Below are 24,185 nucleotides of genomic sequence, written 5' to 3'. Positions count from 1 at the left end.
CTTTTTTTCTTATTGATTTGTAGAATTTCTTTTTATATTATTAACATTGACCCTTGTTACATGCACTTTAAATATTTCTCCTCTAAAGAAGAGGTAAGGTGTTATGATGGCTGTACAACTCTGGGAATAAACTAAAAGGCATTAAATTGTACACTTTAAATGGGTAAATTACATGATATGTGAACTATATCTCAATAAAGCTGTTGGGTTTTTTTTTTAATCTGCCTTAAGTGAATTTGAAATTTATTGGCTCTGACAGTGGAAAGTCCAGGACAAAGACTAACATCATTAGGACATGGTTTTTCTCCATTTTTATCCCTGATCTTTGGATGTATAAAATTCACTCTAAGCTTTTTTATGGTTGGTACATGCCCATCTCCACCCAGGAGAGTGGAGTATTTTGATTGGCTGGCCTAGGGTCACATGCTTGACTACTATTGCTAAGGAAGGAACTCCTTCCGAGATCACACAGATTAAAAGTGTGTAAAGGAGTAGATCCTCAACTGAAGTTTGTAAGCTTTTTCAGGATGAAGAGGCAACAGATGCTGGAGAAGCAATAGATGTTCAATATGGAGGCAATCTGATTATCTGAAAATAATGACTTTCTCCTCATTTCCAATATTTATGCTACTTGATTCTTCTTTTCTTATTGTATCATCTGGTTGTCCAGAACTATTTTGAAAAATTGTATCAGTAGTATTCCCTGACTTTAACAGGAATGCCTCTAGTATTATAACATTCTGAAAAAGTGATTTGGATAACATTTCACAATCTTTACCAAGTAAGAAAAATACCATTCTAGGCCCAACTAATTGAAAATCTTTAATTAAAAGTGTATGTTGGATTTTATTAAATATCTGCAGCTATGATTATGCATTTTTTTCTCTTTTATTTGTGTAATGAATTATATGAATAAATTTGTTAACCTTAGATTGTTTCTGTGTTTCTATGAATGACTTTATAATGTGGAGGGGATGAACAGACTTTCTTATAAAAAGCAGGAAGTGAGTTGTGATATTTTTCTATTTCAGGGGGAGCTCCTGGTTAAGGGAGAAAAATGTACTGAGTCCATGTGGAAAGTGTATAGAAGCCAAGATTCAAGGATATAGAAAAAAGAATATGGTAGCCTGCTCTGTTTTCAGGCCCAGGTTTTAGACTTTTGCCCTTCCTGGACCCAAGGTACTGACATGTAAGTAACCATGTAAGAGGCAGATACTCAGGATAGGCCATCCACCAACTGCTCCTTCAACATGGGCTATATAGGAATGGTAATGGGGTAAAGAACAGGATTAAGATCTGATGGACAGGAAGAGGTACTCAGAAGACAGATGATGACACTGGTACAGAGAGTCAGTGACTTATGTATAGTTACACAGATTTTGAGCTCAGGCAGTCTACTTCCCAAATCTGAGCTCTTAGCGTCACCACTATACTTCCCCGGAGGCTGTCTGCACTGTTCATAACAGGGCTACAAATATGTCAGAATTGAAAATTCAGGGTAGGAAGGCACAAGTCCCCTTGTTCCTGGCTGCATCTGAGGCTTCTTCTGGGTAACAGAGGCCTTTTCACAAGGATTGGTCCCCTGGTCCCCTCTAATACTGCTGCCCAAATGGTTCTCAAAGATCAAATCCTCCTATTCTCACACCATCTACATTCTTCTAGACAGGGAGAGTTTTTGAGAAAAGGAAAAATTTATGGAAATCCCAGCCAAACTCAGGCTGAGAAAAGTTTGACCCCATCACAATGTTCTTGCAACTAACAGTGCTTATGTTTAGAAACACTAGACTGGACATCAAAATGAATAGAATCCTTGGAAACTCACAGAGCTTTGGTAATTCTTGAAAACTGACTTCTTAGATCTGGGGAAGGGAGAGTGGAAAAATGTAGGCCAAACCTGAGTAATAGCTGAAGACGATGTTGGGGCTAGCTAGCTCTTTCTAACAGAGAAGAGTGGTAATTTCATAGGCCAACATAAGGATAAATACCATTCGTTCATGTTTCTGATAAATGCCTACCTAGTTCTTTCTGTGTGCAAGACAGCCCATTAGCTGCTAGTGAATACAGCAGACATGGCCTTGCTTTGACAGAGTTTAGAGTCTAATGAAAGAGATAGCAAGAAAATAAATTTCAAATTATACTATGAGGTAAAAGAAGAATGCATCATGGAAGAGGAGTAGAGTGGGTACACACATGGAGGTCAAGGGTGAGAAGAAGCCACCTTAATGAAAAGGAAGGGAGGCCACAACATGGGGCAGTAGGAAAGGGCTTGACTTGTTCAAGGACCTGGAAGACAAGAGCAGTAGAAGCACTTGTGCTGGGATAGACTCATGCGAGATGACAATGAACAAGTATCAGTGCCAAATCATTCAGATCCTTTTTGACCATGTTAAGGAGGATGGGTTTTATACTCAGTAAGATGTGAATGCTTTAGGCAGGTAAGTAAAGTAATCTGATTTCCTTTCTGTTTAAATTGCCCTAATCTCTGTGTAAATAAAATGGATAGAAGAGAACAGCAAAAGAAATACAGAAACTAATTAAAAGGAAGTTTCCAGATGAGAAATTATAGAAACTTGGGCCAGAACGGTGCCAGTGGAAATGGAGAGAAGTAAGTGGACTAAAGATGTATGTTGGAGGGAGAATCAAGAGAACTTGATGATGAAGACAATGCAGGAAATAAAGAAGCATGGAGAATCCATAAATACTCCCAGGTTTCTAGATGTATCACCTTATTGGATGGTGATGCCATCTTAAGATAGGAAAGCCTGGGGAAAGGGTAAGTCTTGAAAAGGTAAATTAGGAGCCCTAATTTAAGCAGGCATAAGTTAAATAACTACATATTAAACTCTCTTTTCTCTTGGACCACATACTGTGCACTCCCCTGGCAGACCTAGTCTGATAGGAGTGGTGTGGGCCACTACTAGCCGGCCACCAAGGACTTGAACACAGGAAACCCCTGGAAGATCTCATCACCCACTCGTTGTCCCAGCCCCACAATGATGGTTCTCCAGGAGTCTCATAGGGTCCCAGTACCCTTCCCCCATTTCTCCATCTGGACAGGAGGATAGAGTTGACCCTGGGAGTGACTCTAAGCCTCTACTGGGAAACTGGCTGCCAGCAACCTCCTCCCCCTGCGTCAATCCTCTTCCCCTAAATGCATCCCAGCTTCCCATATGGTCTCCAGATACCCCGCACCCTCTCCCCTGGGTGCAATCATCATTCCTAGGGTCAGTTCAGCCCCTTGGATCCCTCAATCTAGAGAGAGTCATGAGTCCATCTGTCATCACCCACCTCCCTGGGAACTGAGGAGGGCAGAGAGCCAGGCCAGCAGGCAGAGCACATCTGTATCTCCTTGTTAAAGTCCAGCTCTGTTGGTTAATCTATGGAAGAGCCCAGCTGGAAAGTCTACCAAAAATGCAGGAATCACTAGTTTGAGCCTCTTGCCCACATGTGCCCCCTCCCCATCATCAGGTATGTCCTGTTCATCATCCCCGACTTTACTCAAAGGTCATCTCCTCTGGGAAGACTCCCTAATTCCCAGGCAGATCCAGTCACTCTTTCTCCCCTTCTTCCTTGACCAGACCACAATGACAGGCTCGATTGCACTGTCCTAATAGTGTAACAGTCTGATTACTTGTCTCTCTTTTCAGTTACATATGTGCTATCTACTATGGTTCATATTGGTCACACGTGGCTATTCAATTTAAATTAATTACAATTAAATAGAATATGAATTCAGTTCCTCAGTTACCCTAGCCACATTTTAGGTGCTCAATACCCATAAGTGACCAGTGACTCCCATGAGACATCACAGAAAGCATTTCCATCATCACAGAAAGTTCTATTGAACAATGCTGCATTCTATTGAGCAGTGCTAAGGGCTTCCTGAGAACTAAACTGGGTCTTACTCATCTTTGTACCCCTGCACAGTATCTAGGACATAGAAGAGGCTAAATACATACAGATTAAATGAGTAGATGAGAGAATAATTTCTGGACACCAAATGTCAAGAGGAATATAGATGGCCTGTATGGGGTATGTTTCAAAAACAGGGACCAGGAGAAAATATGTAGGGGAAATACAGAGAGGACAACTCAGTGTGAGGAGGGGGCCCTTTCCACATCCTGAGACACTAGAATGCTGTTGCCAGTGCCCTTTAGCAGCAGCATAGCTGCACAGGACTGCTTGTTCCTACCAGCCTTTCCTCTGCAACACCTCTTTTCACCTCTCTACAAATCCATGAGCCTTACAAAGCCCCCAGAAGGCTCTCCTGACCAGCTTCCACTTGTCCCACTTTCCACAGTGTGCCGAGCACCCCCAGCACAGTTTCAAGGAGCTCCACTTGACAGCTGTGGTCACTGTCCATTTTGTGTTCCAGTGCATATACTTCATATCCATGACTGCTCTCTTTTTCAGGCTGACCAACAGACCCCCAGTGTATCAGACTTAGGCTATAAGACGTGGGCTTTCCAGGGACAAGGTCTATATTTTAATGATCAGGAAAGATAGAGACTCCCTAAAGCTTAGTGTTTGTTTCTCTTTAGGCAAAGGACTTACAGGAAAGGATCGGGAGATCTGGTCTTGTGGGAACAATTAATCCAGAGTCTTGTCCACCAGAGAAGATGCAAAGCAGGTACTTAAGGGAGCTCAAGATGACACTGTTTCTCTTGTACAACCTCAAGTGAACTTTATAAAACCATTTCTCCGAGGGCCAAGTGGCTGGGCAAAGGCTTGAACTTTGAGGATTTGAAGAAGCTGAATCTCTCTTCCTCCACTGCTCTGTTTTCCTCTATCAGCTCCTATTTTAGCATCTTGAGCCTCATAGTCTTCTTTTGTTGTTTAAGAATCCATGGGAGATGAATCAGACAGTCCTGTAGCTCTGGCTTGGCTCTTTATGGGCTCCTAATTGACCTTAGAGCTATCCCTGTATTCACTGCTTCACAGAAACACACTTGCCATCAGAAAGGGCTCTCTGGTCCTGGGCCCATTTTTCTGTGGCCCCTGAGCTTGCCTGGAGTTTGTGCGTAAGGAAAGTAAAGCTCTACTCTATCCTTGTAGATAGTTCAACTTCTTCCTCACCCTAGAACCTAGGCCATTCTCAACAACAGGCCTGAGGCCCAAGATGGCAGCCCCATCAACCCCAAGTTTGTGGTGGTTGATGTAGTATTTAGAATGTCAGTATTCATTCACCTTGTCCTTCCACTGGGCTGTCAATATTAGCCTCTTTGCCCCAAACACTATCCCTTAAGGAAAACCACAACTCTGCCCTCTGTCCTATAAAAGGGAGTCTGGTCCTCAGCAGGCTTATCTTTGGCACCTAAAGGGTATACACACACTGTGCCCCATGCACAATCCCTTCTCACTGGTTCTGTGTGACAGCCATCTCATTAGAAGGAAAGCTCTTATAGTCATGATTTGAGAGGTTTAGCATAGTCCAGGAACACGCACCATTGCTATGAGGAGGCTTCTTTGTGCACAGTTTGTGTGAGGTATTGGGAAAATGTTCCGATCTTCAAATCTGCATTTTCCCATTAGATTCATTCCTTTGGGTTAAGGCTTGCCTTTATTCTTAAACAATGGTATTCCCGTCTCCCCTGAGGGGCTTCTGGGGCTGGACCCATAGGGAGAGCTTTGTGGATGACCTGTGACTCTATGACTTCTCCTCAAAAAGGCAGTGGGAGCAAGTGACATTCCTAAAGCCAGCCCCTGTGCTCCTCTTTCCTCAGCTGACACATCTGAGAGTAGAGGCCGTCTTTCCCATGTTCAGGGCAAAGGAGGGGAAGAGCTGGAACTCATCAGGGTGTTGTTTTTGCCAGTGGAGCCCTTGAAGTGGAGACAGGAGAAAAACAAACAAACTCATGTCATCTCCCCAGGGCCCTGGAAGAGGTCCCCTTCACAGCCAGGAATGTGACAGGGAGAGAAGTCAGCCAGGAGGCTGCCTGCAGAGGGAGGGATGCACGCAGCCTGGGCTGAGGATCAGAGGCAAAAATAGGGAGAGGGGGGCCAGAGCTTGGGGGGTCCAATGCCACGGCATCCCCAGAGAAGGTCAAAGACCCACCAGAGAGAGCTGTACCCCCAGGCTGGGAGGGCTCCATGACACAGAAAGATGGCCCATCTCAGCAGAGCCACTGATAGTCTTCTAGAGGAATCCAGCCACTGTACTCTAACACTGGTTTTGTGGCATAGATGCAGCAATAATTACACAGATTGACCACTGATTGGCCAGGGAGATCGTAATTAGGAAGAAAATGAGGGTCAGAAGCAAATCCAGGGAGCAAAGATGGTTCCAGGGAGGAGACAAAGCACTAGGGAGGGGGACCAGCGTCAGGCTGAGAAGCAGAGCAGAGACAAGCGGTGGAGGATCAAGGTCATGTTGAGCTTACCTAAGAGCTCTGGCACACCAGAAGGCCTTTGATGGGCCAAAGCTGGACACATGTGCCACACTGCTACTTTTTCAAGAAACTTGACCAAGAGTTCCATGGCATGTCCTACTTTTACCTCTACCATGGGGCAGGACACCAGGGAGCCTTGGTCCCCAGTCTCCATTCTCAGCTCACCCCAGCTCCTAGGAACTAAGGAAAGGAAGAGCGAGACATGGGTTTCCTTATACTTCTCCTTCCTCCTCCAAAGTGTGCATTTAGGGCCCCTCATATCATAGGTACCAGCAGGGCCTGGGCCCCACTTAACCTCCTTTTCCCTCTACATCTGGGGGAGTCTAAGGTATGTTCCATTCTGGGCTCCTACTCTGGGCCCCAGCTGTGTGAGGAAAGCAGCCGGGCCAGTTCTCCCAGAAGCTCACCACAAATGGTCAGGGACTCAATATGCCCATTTACAAACTAGAGACAGATCCTGACCCCTCACCTCACTGGCAGTTGGGGGTTGACAGGAAACCCTAGTTGCCAGAGCATCCAGGAAAGAAAACCAAAGCATCTGGGACATTCCAGGAGAAAGGTCTCTCTTTGGGGGATCTTCCATTAAAAATGCTGAATCTGTCACAGCCTGATCTCAGGCTGTCAGAGCTACCTGGACCAACACCTCCATGTGTGTGTAAGAAGACTGAGGATTACATAGAAGAAAGGACAGTCTGCACTGCAGGGACAGCCAGGGGCTCAGCACTCACCCTCGGGGAAGCCAGAGGAAAGAGAAGCATGAGGAGAGTGGGCCCATCCACTAGCAGCCTGGGTCTTATACCTACAGTCTAATCCCTTGTACCTGAGTGAGACTCAGGATCTACCCAAACCCACCCCAAACCCACCCCCCACCTACAGTCTAATCCCTTGTACCTGAGTGAGACTCAGGATCTACCCAAACCCACCCCAAACCCACCCCCCACCTACAGTCTAATCCCTTGTACCTGAGTGAGACTCAGGATCTACCCAAACCCACCCCACAAGTCTGAATCTCTACCTTGAAATCCTCTTAGCACTATTTTGAAGTCCAGGCCTGGGTTTTGCTTTTATGTCTCCTTCTGGAGGCCAGAGCCCCCTCTCTGCTCCCAAACTCCCAACACCTCCCACCTACTGCTCCTCCAGACTGCCGGGGCTCCCACCAGAATGTGAACCCCATGTAGGGGGGATCTTGGTGTCTTTTATTCACTGATGTGTCCTAAGTCCCTCAAGCAGTGCTGGCACAAGGGGGACACTCAATATTTGTACAGGGCCCAGAACCCACTATAGAAGGATCAGTGAGAAGGTAGAGACAATGACTTGATGGAGAACACACAAGGAGAGGCACTGTGCAAAGGACACCTGCAGGCTCACCTCCCTTGTCCCTCGCTGGAGTTTGCCTCCTCTCTAAAATGACTCAGACCATCACCTTCCTCAGCTGGCCCAAGTCCTGCAGGTCTCCATTGGCTGGTTGGCTCCTCAGCCCTTCCTCTCCTCCTGTGTGCCCAGTGTCACCACAGCCCTGGAGATGCTCCCCCCACCCCCCCCCACCCCCGCCATCCCTCAGGCCACAGGCTCCAAAGCCATATGGAATTCACCAGGCTCCAATCAGGTGGCTCCATCCTCCCACACTGGAGTGTGGATGCTCAGAGCTTAGCCCTGTGCTGGAGGCCCTCAGGGGTGAGGAGTCTCAGCTGGACCCAGCTCTTAAAACCTAATGATTATTGTAGAGGAATTAAGTTACCCTAGCCTCCCTCACACATGCTTCTCCAGCTCCATGGCCCTGCCTCTTTCTCCCTGTTTTGAGCACCCCCTTCCCCAGGGGTCAGACCCAAGGCCACTTTCTGCTGGCAGTGCCCAGAGCACAAGGAGACTCCTATCTCCTATCTCCAGACTCCAGACCCCAGGAAAAGGAAGGACCTTATATTCTTCTACTGCATTCCAGAGGGAGTGACAGGGAGGCCCCAAGGTGGCCTGGATCCCAGGAACAGCCTGGCTCCTTCTCCACCCACCCCACTCTGCCCTCCGGTCACCTCTCAAGCTTTCTGGATCTAAGATGCCTGCAGGAATCTTGGCCCAGACATCCACAACCGCTCCCTCAACCTCCTGTAAGGCCTCCTCACCCTCTTCCTCCCTGGCAGGGCCTGGAGCCTGGGATCCAGTGTCTGGTCTGGTGCTCCCTTTCTGCTGGTTTCCCACCTGCACCCGGGGCATCTTTCAATTAGTGGTCTGCCCTAGCCTGATTCAAGGAGGGCATCCATCTCTCTTCATCAAGTAGAATTGCTGATATGGATTGGCCTAATAATATGAAAAAAGGTTTTCTTCTCTGGGCTGCAAGGTCCACCCTACTACTTTGAAATTCTGAGAATGCATAGTCATCTTTTCAAATGTACAACAGTCGTCAGTAAAATGAGGAGTGCTTTCCTTGATTACCTGAATCTCAAGGGACTTTCATATATTCATACGTTCAAAAGTCACAGCTCTCCTGTCCATTCATTGTAGAATATGCTGTAAATGAAGGCTTGCAATTCAAGTGAATTTTGCCCACACCTGAGGAAAACAAAAAAGTCTATGGGTCTCTCTCCGGACCCTCTCACCTGGGTCCCCACCGGCACTCTAAGTGTGGATGGCATTTATTTTATACTTATCTCATCTCTGGGGCCCATATGGCTCCTGAAACTCCACGTACTAAGTCATGGCCTGTCTGTCTGGATGAATCTGGGTTTCTGGTGGGACATGTCCAAAGAGTGGCCTCAATGGGTAGAAAGAGGAGTCCCAGGATGTCCTGGGTGCCCTCCCCTCCCCACCTCCCCTGCATATGAAGACTATGGACTCAAGAGAGAAAGCCCTGGAGTTCCCCAGGGAGCATGGAGGTCAAAGTGGGGGAATCTGAGGCTTTTGTGGCAGGAACACTGGGGAGGGTCATCCCAGAAGTGGCCAGAGTCCCACCCACTCACTTCTTTGCCCCTGCTTTTTCCCACTCCTTTCCGCCAACTGCTCCAAAATGTACCTATTATGGATTTGCTTCAATAATATTTTTTTTGAGAAAGAGAGTGAGAGAAAAAGAGAGAGAAAGCTAGCAAGGGTGGGGGGAAGAGAATCCCAAGCAGGCTCCACGCTGAGCATGGAGGCTGATGCAGGGCTCAATCTCATGACCTAAGCCAAAATCTCATGACCACTTAACTGACTGAGCCACCCAGGTTCCCCAATAATTATTTTTTTTAATGCAAGCTTCTCTGCGAAGTCTAGGCTCTTCTTTCCCTTCTCCATATTGATTTTATATCTCTACCCACCCCCGACCCCATCCTGTACAGAACTTCACTAAACTGCACAAAGATGGAGCATCTGCACTGCTATTTTTCACTGACATTGCGTTGTGTTTCTCTACTGTTCCTTCATTTGCCAAATACTGAGCAAGACCCTGCAATGTACAAAGTGCCAGGCTGGCTCTTCCTGTTTCTGTCTTCTTTATCTATTTTAAAAATATGGTTATAAAGTAGATTCAGGGATCCCAGCCTAAGATGAAGTCTGAGCAAGGATGAAGCTGGTCCCTTCCAGGTATGGGGCATGGAAGACTGGAGACTAGATCCAGAACCGCTTTGAATAAGAATTCCAGTGGGCACCTGCCTCTCCACTGTTGCAGCCTTACTAACAAAGCCACCACCAACCAGCCTATCCACCTCCCTGCCCCCAGGCCACTTTCACTTAGCAGCTGGGGAGATTTTTCAGAACACAGGTCACATCAACAGGCTTCTTAATATACATATTTCTGCACACTGGTGCCTGACTACCCTCTGATCTCAGAGAGTGGGTGTCCTCTCACAACAGCCGCACGGTCCCTGCCACATGCCAACTTCCATGTATCCTCCTCACACCTCTACACATGCTCTTCCCCTGCCCACCACACTTGTCCCCACCCCCCCATTCCCACACTCCTCTTTTTGCCAACTTTTACACATTATTCACATTTCAACAGAACTGTCTCTTCCTAAGAAAGGGATATCTCACCCAGCCTTCAGGTAAAGTAAATTCCCTATTATATGCTCTTCTCATTACCCTGAACCTCCTAATAATCATTTATGTAATCATGGTCTCTTTCCCTTGACTATATTAAGTACCTTGAAAGCAGGCCCCTGCCTGTGCTGGCTGCAGATACTAGGCTTATTCAGCTCACTCTAGGCCTTTGTAGGAAAGAGCTCAAAAGACACTGTCCCATTCCTTCTACTAACTAACTGGCTGAAGGCCGTGCATCCTATTGGAGCAACAGGGATGGAACCAACCTCAGCTGGAGTTGATACTCTAAGCACATTTAAACCAGAGCTCCTGCTAGCCTGCACGATGCCTCTGTGGGATTAGGAAAAGATGTTCCCTCTTCTGAGAGAGTGCAGTCCAATAGGGCACGGGCCTTGATGAGTAGAATCTGGCCTGTCTACATTTCAGTTCCCACTCACCCCTTGGGCAAGCATCTTTTTTTTTTTTTTAAGATATATTTACTTGAGAGAGAGTGAGTAAGAGAGAGCACGAGCAGGGGATTAGGGAGGCAGAGCAGAGGGAGAGGGAGAAGTAGGCTCCCCGCCAAGTAGGGCTCAATACCAGGTCCCTGGGATCATGACTTGAGCCAAAGGCAGACCCTTAGCCAACTGAGCCACCCAGGCATCCTGAGCAAGCACCTTTTAATAGGATATGCCTTCATTAAGACCCAGATACAGAAATGAGCTACTTTTCAAGCTAGCTAAAGACACCCATGTTCCAAAGCTCTACAGACCCAGCTGGGGCTCAAGAAGTTGTGTCTTTCTTCCCTCTACATGGCCTTTGAAACATCTCTCAGAGTTTTATATCCTAGTCTAGTTTTGCAGACATCTCTGGGTCTTCCACGAGCTCTGGGACTTCCAAATCAATTATTTACCCTTCCCTACTCTCTTCCCACTTCACTGACCCCTGTCTTGAGCCTGTTCAGGATCACATTCGAGGAGGGGGCCCTGCCATGTGGACAGGGTATCCCTAGCTCAGCATACTCCACTGGGCTCCCATCTATGCCTGTATTTAGTGACAGCAGGTAGATGGGTGGGAGGTCACATTTGGCTAGAGGGAAACATGGGTGTGCATTCGCAGAGCAGGATTCTGGGAACCAGCAGAGAAGCTCTGGCTGCATTCAACAGGCCAGCAGGAGGGCCCGTGTTCAGTGATAAAACCACCACAGCATTCCCAGTCCTCACTAAGGTCTGGATGACCGGTCAGGGACCAGCTGCACTGCAGCTGGGACAGATCTGGCCCACCCTGTCCTCCCCACATTTGACCTCTGCATGGCCCTGTGGATCACACTGCCCACCAAGCCAGCAGTCTGTCCTCAGCATCTTCTTTCACTCTCTCTCCATCCTCTGGCCTCACAGTGTACTCCACAGCTCATACTCCAGTGTGGCTGGGGCAGAGTAAAGTCACAGTGGGCTCCTCCCAACTCAGGTGGCAGATGATAAGCATTCCAAGCCATCAAGACTGAGCCTTTGGTCCCTTGAGGCCTTCCTCAAAAACAGCCACAGTGACCCTTTCTGGCCATATTCTCATTGTCCATGCCTCTCTCTAAAGCTGTTGGGCTCTTTCCAGGACAAAAGAGCATGCTCTTGGAGCTCCAGGAGACCCAGATATGTGGCTTCTGGCTTGTGGTGATTTGAAACCTGTCTTTCCTTCCCTCACCAGCTCACCAGCCTTTTGTGTGTCCTGCATGGCTTTTCTCTCATTCTGCCTTCAAAGAGGCAGCCAGTGCTGATAGCTGAGGTGTCTCACTCTTTTCCCACTTCAATCTAGGCTCTAGTTCATCAGTTCCTGTCAAAAAAGGAACTGAAGCCAGGAGTTCTAATCTTCTCAGCTTGTAGGATTATTTTCTCAGAAAATCCCTCTTCATTTGGGAGCTAGGTTTTGGTGTTGAATTAAAATGGGCAGGAGAAATCCAGGCCATGGGTCTTGCAAACCATAAAAATCTAGACAAATCTTTAGTTTATTGCCATTAAAATTATCATCTTCAGCACCACAATCATCATCACCATTACTACAGTCATGACAATTATCACCATTACTACAGTCACGACAATTATCACCATTGCCACCATCCAGTAAATATCAACTGCCATCATCATCCCCACCTTTGTCACTTTCTCCATTGTTTTCACCATGATTATCATCACCATCACCAACAGTCATGACGACCACCACCACAATCATCCCCAGTTGTCATTACTGTGACTATTAATATCTATCACAACCACTGCCACCATAATCACTTTCACAAACATCATCAACTTCTATATCACTGCCCTCACTGCTAATTTTATCATCCACACCACAACCATTACACGTTCACCATCACAAATATCTTTACACACTGCCAGCAACGCCTCTACTACTGCTATCACCGACATTCTCACAACCATCAATACCATTACTAGCATCAACATCCACTACCACCACCCAGTGTCATTCAGGTGATTTTCTCTAGTAGATTCTACAAACTTCAGCTCCGTTTGGAAAATCTTGACTGAACATTATCTATGAGTTCACACAGAATGAGTTGTTGAGGTTGAATTAGTTGGCTTTCACTGCATGATGATCAACCTCCCAAATTAGTGGCTTGAAACAATAACCACTTGATTATTTAGCACATGATTCTTGGATCAGGTGGGAAATTATTTTACTGTAGGCAGCCTCAGCTGATCTTCACTAGGCTTCCTTGTGGGTCTATAGTCAGCTGATAGGTCAGATAGCAACTAGATGAACAGGGATGGACCCATTCATATCTGATGAGGCACCTCAGTTCTTCTTATGGCCCCTCATCCTCCAGCCAGCTAACTCAGGCTCATTCATACGGTGGTCGCAGGGCCCTAAGCTTAGCAAGATGCCAAGCCCCCACACACAATGGTGCTTGCCAAGCCTCTACTTGTATCAAGTTTGCTAATGTCTTGAGGTCTAAAGTAAGTCACTGAGTCAGCACAGACCCAAGAGTTGGAGAAACAGACTTTACCTCTTGATGGGAAGATCTACAATGTCATATTGCAAGGGCATGGATTTGGGGAGGAGAAGAATTCATGGCCTTTTTACTATTTGCCACATGGGTGAGAATAAAAAAAGAGAAGACTTTTCTTTAAAACTGACAGCAAACACCGGCCAAGAGAAGTCTAATTTAATGTGCTTTTAAATCCAGAGGAATGCCCTTGGAGTGGCTTCCAGAATTGGAGTAACTTCATACCCAGAGTCACTGAGTCCTTCTACTTGGCCTATTTCAGATTCCATGAAATCTTCAGTATGCCATCTTTGTCTTTTCTATCCCAGATTTCCTTCTTCTCTGACTTTCCCTGATCTCTGAGGCCCCTGACTCTCTGCAGGACCCCTTCCCATCCTCCTCTTCTAAGGACCCTCTCCATTTCCACTGGACATACATTGTGAATCATCTCAAATGCTCTCAGACCCTCAGCCACTCACTCCTCCTCAGCTGCCACCACAGTCAGCTGACTCTTTACATGCCTGCTTGGGCCTGCCATCTGAGGTTGACCAGCTGATTTGCACCTACTGTACTTTCAGACTTGGAAGAAGCATCAATATGCACAATGCAGGATCTGACTTTGTAAGTAGCTGCTGAAGGAGCCAAGTGATACAGTCAGGAAGTTCAGGTTAGTCATCTCCCCATGAGATGGATTTTGAAAGAGAGAATATGGAAGAGAACCTCAGATAAAATTATCTCCTCCTTCTCCTTCTGACGCACTGTTCTAAGGTACGCTTTTTCTGTATAGCCTGTCCAGAGATGTCTTGCCTGGCTAATGGGAAGCATCTACATCTTGATAAGCTGTGTCTTTTTGCAACTTGTTAAGAAGCAATGGCCAGTGCAATAACGTATCATTTTACATCATTTCTTCTTTACTGCTTGCCTTTTACTTTGCTTTATCCTTGCTGCCCTGGATTTGAATCTCTGAAATAAAGCATTAGCATCTTAAGGCTTGCCTCAGCCTCTATTTTCTAGGGAATCCAAACAAAGATGTCACCTTAAAGGAGTTTACTGCCAGGGATGTCTTAGAAGGAAGACAAGGACATCAGAGGGCTATGCCTTTTAGCAAAAGAAGGCTCTAGAATAGACAGAGATTTATTTGTGGTGTTACTGAGAGCAGAGGTGATGGGACATTCCTGCCCACCCCAGCCCATCAATAAAACCTCAGTAACTCATTTCTAGGATGCCAGGGCTTAAAGATGCAGGTCCAGGAATTCCCTGTTGCTCCAGCTCTCTGGGTAAAGGACTTCTTTTTTTTTTTTTCTTTGCTCTGCCACAATGCTCAGACACTGAATCTCAGACACCAAAGATTCCTAGTTGTGCAAGTAGTAGAACTATTATCTTACACTCATATCTCCGCTTTATATCTGAGCCAGTGCACATGAAATTTCCTGAGTCCAAGGATCACCTGGAAGTTCTTTGATGACTCCCTCATCAGGCCAGGGTTTCCCAAGGGCAGGAAACACGTTGCTTCCCATAAAATTCAGCTGGAGATGATTTAGGTGGGCCATGAGAACACAGCCCTGGCCATGGGGCTGAGGTGAGCACTGTCTGCTCCTCTTCCACCTGAATGTCTAGACGTCTACAAGAGTTCTTCCCTGAGCTGTGCTCTCCTACTCCCAGAGTCCAGCTCTGAGTAGAGAGCTCACCACTGTCTTCCCCTCCACCTTCCTTGGCAGAGATTGAGGCACATACACAGAATTGTAGCTCCCTTTGTCCTTCTGTGTGTGTTGATGAAATTTGATGACCAAACTTCCAACATGACTGGGAGATAGCAAAATGCTAGCAAGTAACCCCAAAAAGGAAAGTATTGGAAAATATTTTCATTTGGAGAAATATAAAGCACCCCACTCTAATTGCTTTGCATTTGGGTTTCCTGAAAGTCTCAGGAAACAAGAGACAGGCCATACACCCTTCATCCTTGGTGTTTCAGAACTGAGACTGAGGGCATGCACCCCTCTCCAGGGTTGGAGAGGGGCAGGAGGGGCTGGAGGTCACTTAACTCTAGCATCTGGGCTAGGAAAGCATCAATTCCAAACCTGTCTCCTGAATAGCCCTCCTACCGTTAAAGACACTCATGCCTAAAAGAGAATCAGAGAAAATGTTACTGGTTGCCCGTTTCTACAGTGGTCTATCCATTTTTTCAGGACGTCTACCTTGTACTCACCCAAACCCTTCTGGCTGCAGTTCAAGCTTGTTTCTACCTGCCAGTTCATGGTGAAACTTGGAGCCTTGCCACCATGTTTCATTTGTTGATTCTTGCTTTCAGGGCACAAGGTTTAGCCAAGTCCTTGGAGATCCAGGTAACACTGAGTTTTACTTCACACTTGAAGATCAAGAGCACTGGACAGGTGAGGCAAGGCTCTGCCCCTCATACCCTGCTTGACGTGTTGTTACCAGGCCCAGGCCCTCCGTTGCTAGTACCCTCAGGGACTACTACTAGGGTATGACCTGGGCTGCTGAGACCCATCCCTAGCACAGCACAGCATGGGCCACTGGGGCTTCCCTAACATCATGCAGCACCTCTGGATGGGCAAGTTTTGTTTTCTCAGGTCCACGGTGAGATATAGTCCATATCCCAATGATATTAAATCATAAAAGACGGTGCTCTGATCACGGTGGGGCTCCGGGTTGCCCCTTCCGGTTGAAAGCCCTTTGGATCTGATTGGCTTGGGGTTGAAGGCAGGCTCAAGGATTCTTCTACTTGAGGCCTCAGGTCCCTTTTCCTTCAGCATGCAGCAGGGAAGACATACAAAGACTGTCTTTGCAAGCAAGACAGCAGGGGGATGGGGAAGGGAAGGACCATCTGATGAGCCTTTTGGATGTGCATTATTTGAGATAGTACTCAGAATGGCCCAATGAGACAGGTCTGGCCATCCCCCATTGAGCCTCGGGTGGTCTGAGACAAAACTCAAACTTCTATCTGGGAAGGAAAAAGGGAGAGAAGAAAAGGCTCTGGTATCAGGCAGTCCCAGTTCAGCAGCAGCCATGGGGTTTCTCTGGGCACCACCCCAATTCTCACCCTGCCAGGTGGCTGCTCTATAGCTGTGAATAACATAACATCCATCTCCAACCAGATGAAACACTGAGAGAAATTGATGATTTCTTATTCTAAGAAGGTTCATCGGGGCTCTTGCTCCATGTTTCTGCAATGTACTTGACCTCCTGTGTCTCGGCTTTGCCACTGGATGCTGCAGGAATTCTTGGTCTCCTATCTAGGTATGAATACACTCAGAGGAAGGCAAAGGACCTGTCTTCCTGTTTCTCTGTCTAAGGAGGGGAGGAATCATTCCCTGTGAGTCCCCGCAGTCTTCTGTCAGCATTCTTGCATCAGTGACGGGCAAGAGAATGGGATTGTTGAGACAGCTCCATTAGAGCAACTCCATGAGCACTACAGGCTTTCTCTAAGGGGCTGCTGCAAAACCCCCCAGGAGCATCTGCCCTGAGCCTCAGCCTGTACCAAGCAGGTTCATGGAGAAACAAAGGAAGGGCCCCCACCACCCTGCCCAGGGGCTCACCGTGCAAGGAGGCAAAGCAAGAACAACATAGACTGGTAACTGCCTGGGCAACACCTGGGCTTGCTCCTTCCCAGCTTCTGGCTGCATGGTCTCTGGAGCAGGACGACGAGGACCCTTGGACAAGCTGCAGACTTGGCTGGGCCTACAAGAAGGCTTTTCCCTGGGGCCCAGAGCAGAGGTAGAACTGGGATGGACACTCATGGCACAGTGTGGAACCAAGTAGGGAGAGGTAAGAAGTGGGGGGTGGGGGGCAAAAGATTAAGAGGGAGGGGGGAGGCAGTTCTGAAAGGAGGGGAGGCTGTAGTTTGGACTTGACCTCACAGCCAGAGAAATTCAGCCATGCTCATCTCAGTCCTGTGCAGGAGCAGGTGTCTCCCCTCACCCAAACCACACGTACCCATAAATGATTTTACCTATGAGGACCTGGGGGAAGCCAAAGGCCAGTGCAGGAGAAGGGAGTGGTTGGGAGGCTAGAGATGGCCCTGGCAGATTGGGAAGGAGCAGGCCTCCATCCATTTCTCCCATATACCCACCAGGAAGCTCACATTCTCTCAAGTCCAAACTCCAGTGGAGAGAGGAAAACTAGGGAGAGTGTGCCCCCCACTGGTCAGTGAGGACAGGACCCAGGGCCATCTCCCCCAGGGGCAGCCTGGCCACCGGGAAGGACCATGAGCCTGCAGGCTATTTGCTTCTCTGGCCCTGGGGAGGGTCGGTGGGGCCTCTCCCTATCTGGAAACTAATCTCTCACTGTTGTTGCCCAGCCTTGCCCTCCTGGTCAGAGAGCCCATGGCTGAGGCCTCAGCATACATGCTTGAAAGGGGCATCTCAGAAAGCACTCTCCCTCCCCGGAGTTTAGGATTGGCAAATTTCTGAGGCCGGCAGGGTGAAGAAGCTGGTCTTCCAGAGGGCGGGTGTTAGGAAAGCTCTGAAGGATCTTCTGAGGAAGGGATTCCAGCAGGGTGGGAGGGGGCTTTCCAGCCCAGTGGGCTCCAAAAATGAGACTAACACTCAGGTATCCCCCAGCCCAAGTGGCACTGGGGCTCCCTTCGGGAGAGAACACACAGCTTCTGGATTTCCTTCACTCAGATGTTCAGGCTTGTAAGGGACCCTAGGAGTTGAATGAGTTAATTTCTTTCTCATTGGCAGGAGAAATCATGCTTTTATAAAGGTCTCCCCAGATATGCCTAGTCATAATGATATCCCCCACCACCTTCTTTTTCTTCCTCGCCTAAATCCCTCCTGTTGTAGTTAAACCTCTGGGACAGAGTGATGAACTGGGCCAAAGGCCACAGAGGAAGAAAACCTGGTTCCCATCTTTGAGGGCCCCCAACCGGAGTGTTTCTGTCCTAAAGAGCCCGGCAGCTTCTGGGAGAGACAGGAGAGGCACTCCTCAAAGGAAAGGGGCCTGCAGCAGACAAATATACAAAGTAGAGCAGAAATCATAAACACATTTTATTTCTAAATAATTTTAAAACCCCTGGCATTGTAGCAAATTGGAATATATTTCCAGAATCGACTCAAAGAGATTTTTTTTTTACAGCAACATATGAAAAACGTCATTTAAATATCCACCAGCAGCTGCACCACATGTTGGGCTCTTAGGAAAACACTTTCTTTCCTTTCATCAAAGTCCCTTGATTAATGTTCCACTTTTCTTTGACACTTTTTCCATAGTTTGAAAAAAAAAAATCAAAGGCTGTCCTATTATCTGGAAGAAAATTAAACTGATAAGACTTAATGTCTGCTATATCCTACAGTGGTAGGCCAAAAATACTGTGTAGGCCCAGGCCCGGGGCCAAATGTAAATGAACATTAAACGGAGGGCACATCCCAGCCCGAGGCTTCCGGGAGGGGGGCGGCTGGGGGTAGCTGCGGAGGGAGCAGAAAGAGCCCCCCTGCGCCGCCAGCACCAGCACCGAGGGGCTGGTGGGAAAGGCTGCCGAGCCCCAGGAGGGAAGGCAGAGGGGATTTTTGGGTCGGCGGAGTCCCAGCGCCGCGGGGGAGGGGGCGGAGGGGGCCTGGCAATGCTGGCGAGGCCCACCTGCAGCAGGGCCGCCTGGCCTGCGAATGGGGACACCTGAGGCGGCAGCTGTGGGTTGGGGGGAGAGAGAAGGAGGGAGTGGAAGGAGGGAGGGGAGAGCAGCAAGAGGAGAAACTGCGCCAGGAGAAGGCTAGGCAGATGGAGTACAGGGAAATCGCAGCGTGTCTGGCACTGCAGCTGATGCCATAATTTAAAGGTCAGCTCTGTGGAAGGAGGAAGAGAGGGAGGGGGAAGGCACAGTCTGGCACGCACCGCCCCACCCCCCATGCAGCCCCTTCAGGTCCCCTCTCCTGGCCAGCCTTCCTCAGGTTCGGGCTCCCCTCTCCCCCCCTCCCCCCCACACACACCCCCTGTGTGGGCCCCCAGGGTTGCACCGGGCTCTGGACCCAGCTCTGCACCTAGCTCTGCCTCGGGCCTCCCGTGTCACCTCACCCCAGGAGAAGGAACTTAGGCTCCCAGAACCTTAGTTTCTTCCTTCATAACATGGGGGTGCTAACCCTTCATCTCCCCCGCTTACTGTAAAAAAGTTAAGCTGGATAATGGCATAAATGCTGGAGAGACTCATTAAAAACTTGCAAATCTTTCTGGGCTTCTCTAAAGGAAGCGGCTTGAATTTGCCTTTGAGGAAAAAGTGTCCCTTTGTTCTGGGGAAAACCACCTTTTGAGTACCTAAAAGCTAGGAGCCCTCTTTGTCCTAAGCCCCCACCTCACTCCCAGTCCTTGGAGATAACGTCACCCTTAGCCCCAAGGCCTGGGAGGATGACATGGGCTCACTTCTGGCTTTTCTGAGGTCTCTACGCTGCTGTGGATTTTGTAAATGGGTGTATCTTTTCTCAGAATCTGCCCCCCCCCCCCCACCACCACCTCCAACTTAGCTGGCTGCGTTTCCTCTCGAGGAAGAATGTTACTTTTCTCTGCATAGATTTGAGCTGCCTGGTGGCTATAAATTATGGCAAGTTCTTGGGAAGCTATGGAGGTTTTTGTTGGAATGGTTTTTTGCCCGAGGGCTGGAGAGGAAACCCCATGGGCTGCACAAAAGCCTTCCAGGCCTGGGTTTCAGCTCTGGCCGGGGGAGGCTGTCTAAAGCAACCTGACAGGTCTACAGACTCCCTACTGTGGTGCTATTACATGAAGAAAAGCCCAAACTGAGGGAACATGGAGTTAGTCCCTGCAAGCGCCAGGAGACAAGCCTTCACTGCCTGTAGTCTATGGTGGCACAGAGCGTTGGGCAGTCTTGAGGCATGCCTGTGCTCCTGGGCGCGAGGGTGCTAGGACAGCTCCAGATGCTGGGCTAGACGGCCCTAGTCACAAGGGATTGGCCCAATGGCTGGCTGGAGCCCCACTGGCTCCTTGCTTCCCTTCCATTCTCCCCAGCTCTGAAGTGATTCTGATTTAAAGTCTCAGTCTAGCCTTTACTAGATGGTAGAGGATCCTCCTGCTCTCCTACCAAGGCATGGCTTTGAAAGGCTTAAGTTGGAGAGAAGATGGATGCGGCTACAGTGGTGTGGCTGGTGGGGGCGAAGATGAAGGATCCTCCTTCAGAGACCCCATCCATCACTGCGCTGCAGGCAGGCAGCCAAGTTCCAAGCCAGGACACTATGGGACTTATACCCCTTCTCCTGGTCTCTCAGGTGCGATAAAGACTTCCTCTTCTTTGGACCAACAATGACCAGGACATTTCAGCCCAGAGCAGGCTGGTTCCTAGACTGAGCTGTCTGGTTAGATGGTGCCAGGGGCCCTGGCCTGATGGCAGGTAAGGATGACATGGCCTTGCTTCTTGGCTTTTCCTGTCTGCAGTTCCTTCTCCTTCCTAGCCCTCTGTTAAAAGGTGGCAGCCTTTCACCACAGGGTGGGGTGAGGATGTTCACAAAAAGGTGCCCAAAGCGGGTCACAGCAGGGAGAGAGGATGGGCCTTGTCCTAGACCTTGTGCCTTGTGCTGATCTTATGCCCGGTGGGCTGCAAGAAAACTAACTCAGGGGCCTCTGTCAGCCAGATGGTGAGCACAAGGAAGCCCCTGCAAAGGGAAGAAGCTCCCTTTGTCCACTTGAGGGCTGCCAGAGAACCCTGGGGAGAGCAGCACGCCCTCAAAGTGACCACCAGGGGGCTCCAGGAGACCCCGTGGGAGCTGCTTCCGGAAGAGAGCCTTCAGTGATCCCCTGGCCTGGCACTCAGCCCTAGAACATATGACAGAACCTAAAACCAACCAGCAGATGGTGAGCAACCTGCCTGCACAGGTATGTGACGGAGGCTGAAGGAGTTGTCTTCCAACAGGGGAATTTCTTTCTCATGCAAAAGTTTGACACAGGTCCACCCGGCTCCAAGATCTTGTTGACATGGCCCGGGCAGACCAACACTGTGTTCCCATTAGCTGCTGATCTGTACACACAGCACTCTGTCACCAACCATCCAGAGGATGGCGAAGGCTAAAACCAACCAAGATCCTGAGAGACAAACACAAGTTTCATTCATAGTCTCAATCTGGCCAAATGTAGTTGTTGGCAATTCCTTGCAGATAATTAAAGAGACAGATCATATTTTGCCTAAAATAACTAAAGAATTGAAGGAATAAAACCATTAGTTCCAGGGCAAAGGAGACCTGCAGGTTATGATGTGTCAACTTGTCATTAGCTGAATAAGGGCCTAAGGGCAAGGGCAGCATGTCCCCCTTTGGGAGGAAGGCTTCCCCAGGGCAGAGTCTCTGGCCCCTGCTGGACCCCACCTACCACACTGGGCCAGGAGATGCTCTGGGACCATTAGAGAGACCTGATGGCTGGGGCTCCTGGAGTGGGCCACGGCTGTGAGCCCTGCACCCCTGCAGTAGCCCAGGTGAAAGACAGCCCAAGGCAGCCCCCAGCTCTCAGCAGCATCTGGTCCTCTCTGGACAGCCCTGACCCTGAGGCCACAACAGAACGTTATCCCACCCAGAATGTCTGGCACCCAGCGCTGCTACCAGCTCTTCTCTGGTCAGCATTTCCAAGAGCCAGATGCTTCCAGGACACAAGCCTCTTCTCCCTAAGGAGAGCGCATGCCACTTGCCTCCAGCCTCTGCTTCCTTCCCAGAACCAGCAGGTCTCCCCAGCTCCCTGGGGTCCCCAATGCCAACCGTGGTCACTTCTCCATGCTACTCTCAGCTTGATGCCTTCCAGCTTCTTTTTTTTTTTTCTTTTTTTTCTTTTTTTTTTTAATTTTTATTTATTCATGATAGGCACACAGTGAGAGAGAGAGAGAGGCAGAGACACAGGCAGAGGGAGAAGCAGGCTCCATGCACCGGGAGCCTGACGTGGGATTCGATCCCGGATCTCCAGGATCGCGCCCTGGGCCAAAGGCAGGCGCCAAACCGCTGCGCCACCCAGGGATCCCTCCTTCCAGCTTCTTGAACCACTTTTCAGCCTGGGTTAACCGTGTGCCAAGCCTGTCCTGGGCGTGGGGAACCCAGAAGCAGGCTGCCCTCCATCAACTTCCTATTCAGGCTGATGACAGCTTCAGGAATCCTCTTGAGGCTTTGCTTACCAGAGACCTGTCCTAGAACACAAAGCCTAGTAGAGCCCAAAGACTACGGCTGAGGTCAGGCTGTTGGGGCAAGGAGGGACAGTAAGAATTAAGAAGTTTGCCTGGAATAGGGCTGTCAGATTGTTTGGAGTATGGACCAGGAAGCTGCAAAGTGGGTGAGAAGGAAAAGGCTAGGCTCTGGGCTGGCTCTCAAAGTCTGGTTGGGTTCAGAGAGGAAGCACATTGATCAAACTCACACTGAACTAAGCAGGCCTCACATGTGGGTTCTAGCCCACAATCTAGCACTCACTCACTCACTCAGTCAGTCACTCACATACTCACTCCCAGGCCTTAGCTTCCTCCACTGAAAAGGATGCCCCCTGCCCCTGTCCTCCTCCAGGAATATAGTGAGGATTACAAGAAATCGAAAAGATTTTATTCTCCAGCTCACACTTACACACCTGCAGGACAGGGAGCTCACCACCTCTCAGGTGGTGTCTTCCCTGAGCAGCTCGCCTAAAGTGCATGGGGAAACCAGAGAAAGAAGAACCGATACCGTTCGGGTTTTCACTTGGAGACTGCGTCTCCATTAAAATCAGGACTATGACTAGACAAAGGACAAACCCCAGAAAGCCAGATGGTAATGCTGCCTTTGGAGACTTCCCTGAACAATTTCCTCAGAACTGCCCAAACACTTCCCTAGCCTCGACCTGCTATCCCCTTGCCCAGTAGCATCTGCACGGGTGCTCAGGTCTGAGACCCCTGCAATCACTCTGGAGCCACCCATCAGAAAAGCTGAATGGATTCTGCTTGTGGAGCCATGGCTGTGCCCTGAGCTGCCCCAGGCAGGATGAGAGATGTCTCCTCCAGGCCCAGGGGACAAACCCCTGAGAGTTTGAGGAAGAGCCCCCTAGAAGTGCGGGCATTTGGGGCAGCCCAGGGGACTGGGATGAGAAGCAGGCAGCAAAGGCAGGCAGCTGGTTCAGACCCGTGGCAGGAAGTCCCAACCAAGATTCATCCTGGAAAAATGCAACTAATGCTGCACAGCTGGGGCCACTAATCAGAAACACAGGCCCAGAGGTGGCAGCAGGGACAGGCCCAGAGGGCAGGGCGGACAGCGAGGTGATAATTGGCAGCAAACTCTAGGTCCGTCTCCCCACCCTCTCCGGCTGGCTGCCGTTTGGAGACTTTGGAGACTGCAGTCTGAGAGGGCAGCTTCTCCCCAGCCCTGTCTGCCTGGAGGTGGACGCACGGCTCACTCATAGCCCTCACATCCCCTAAAACAATAGCTGAAACCTTAGCCTAGTCTCCAGAGGCTGAAGCCTGGGGTGGTCACCTTTACCTCTGGAGTCCTCTTCCCAGGTGACAGCTCTTCCCAAGCCCCTGGGGCCCGAGTCCCTTCTCCCAGCACAGCGTAGCCTCAGGAGAAGTTCTGAGACGAGCCTTTTGGCCCTCAGTGGGCTCCTTCTCAAACTGGGCACAGGTTCTGTCCCCTGGGAAACGCATGAAAAGGGGGGGTTCCTGGGGTGAGGTTATGGGCAGAGAGGTGAAGGACTGGGCTGGGCCAGAACCCCTGAGAGTGCCATTTCCTTGAGCTGCTCTTACCAAGCTCCTGCTGTTACCTGTGTCCCAGGCATGGGGTTATGAGGTAATGTTTGCACTCTCTGCCCTCAGGGGGCTCACAGTCTCATTGGAGAGAAACAAGGGAAGAGGAGATGTGGAG

At 49.2% G+C, this 24,185-nt stretch overlaps 1 long non-coding RNA gene across 5 annotated transcripts in view; it reads left to right on the top strand.

Moving 5' to 3' along the window:
- The first annotated feature begins 3,874 nt into the window (after positions 1 to 3,874).
- The window catches only part of LOC144280623 (uncharacterized), a 29,029-nt gene continuing 8,718 nt past the window's right edge, over positions 3,875 to 24,185 (top strand). For 4 of the 5 annotated variants that reach the window (XR_013349049.1, XR_013349048.1, XR_013349050.1 and 1 more), the window contains exons 1-6: positions 3,875 to 4,032; positions 4,542 to 4,630; positions 15,683 to 15,764; positions 16,633 to 17,160; positions 20,604 to 20,725; positions 20,967 to 21,207. This is a non-coding gene — a long non-coding RNA (uncharacterized LOC144280623). Of the gene's footprint in view, positions 4,033 to 4,541; positions 4,631 to 15,682; positions 15,765 to 16,632; positions 17,161 to 20,603; positions 20,726 to 20,962; positions 22,116 to 24,185 lie in introns of those variants that run through there. The other variant, XR_013349046.1, reaches the window with a different exon arrangement.

Source organism: Canis aureus, chromosome 12 (genome assembly GCF_053574225.1).
Source record: "Canis aureus isolate CA01 chromosome 12, VMU_Caureus_v.1.0, whole genome shotgun sequence".
Lineage (NCBI taxonomy): Eukaryota > Metazoa > Chordata > Mammalia > Carnivora > Canidae > Canis > Canis aureus.
The sequence above is the reverse complement of the archived record's forward strand: the minus strand, read 5'-3'. Positions and strand labels throughout refer to the sequence as shown.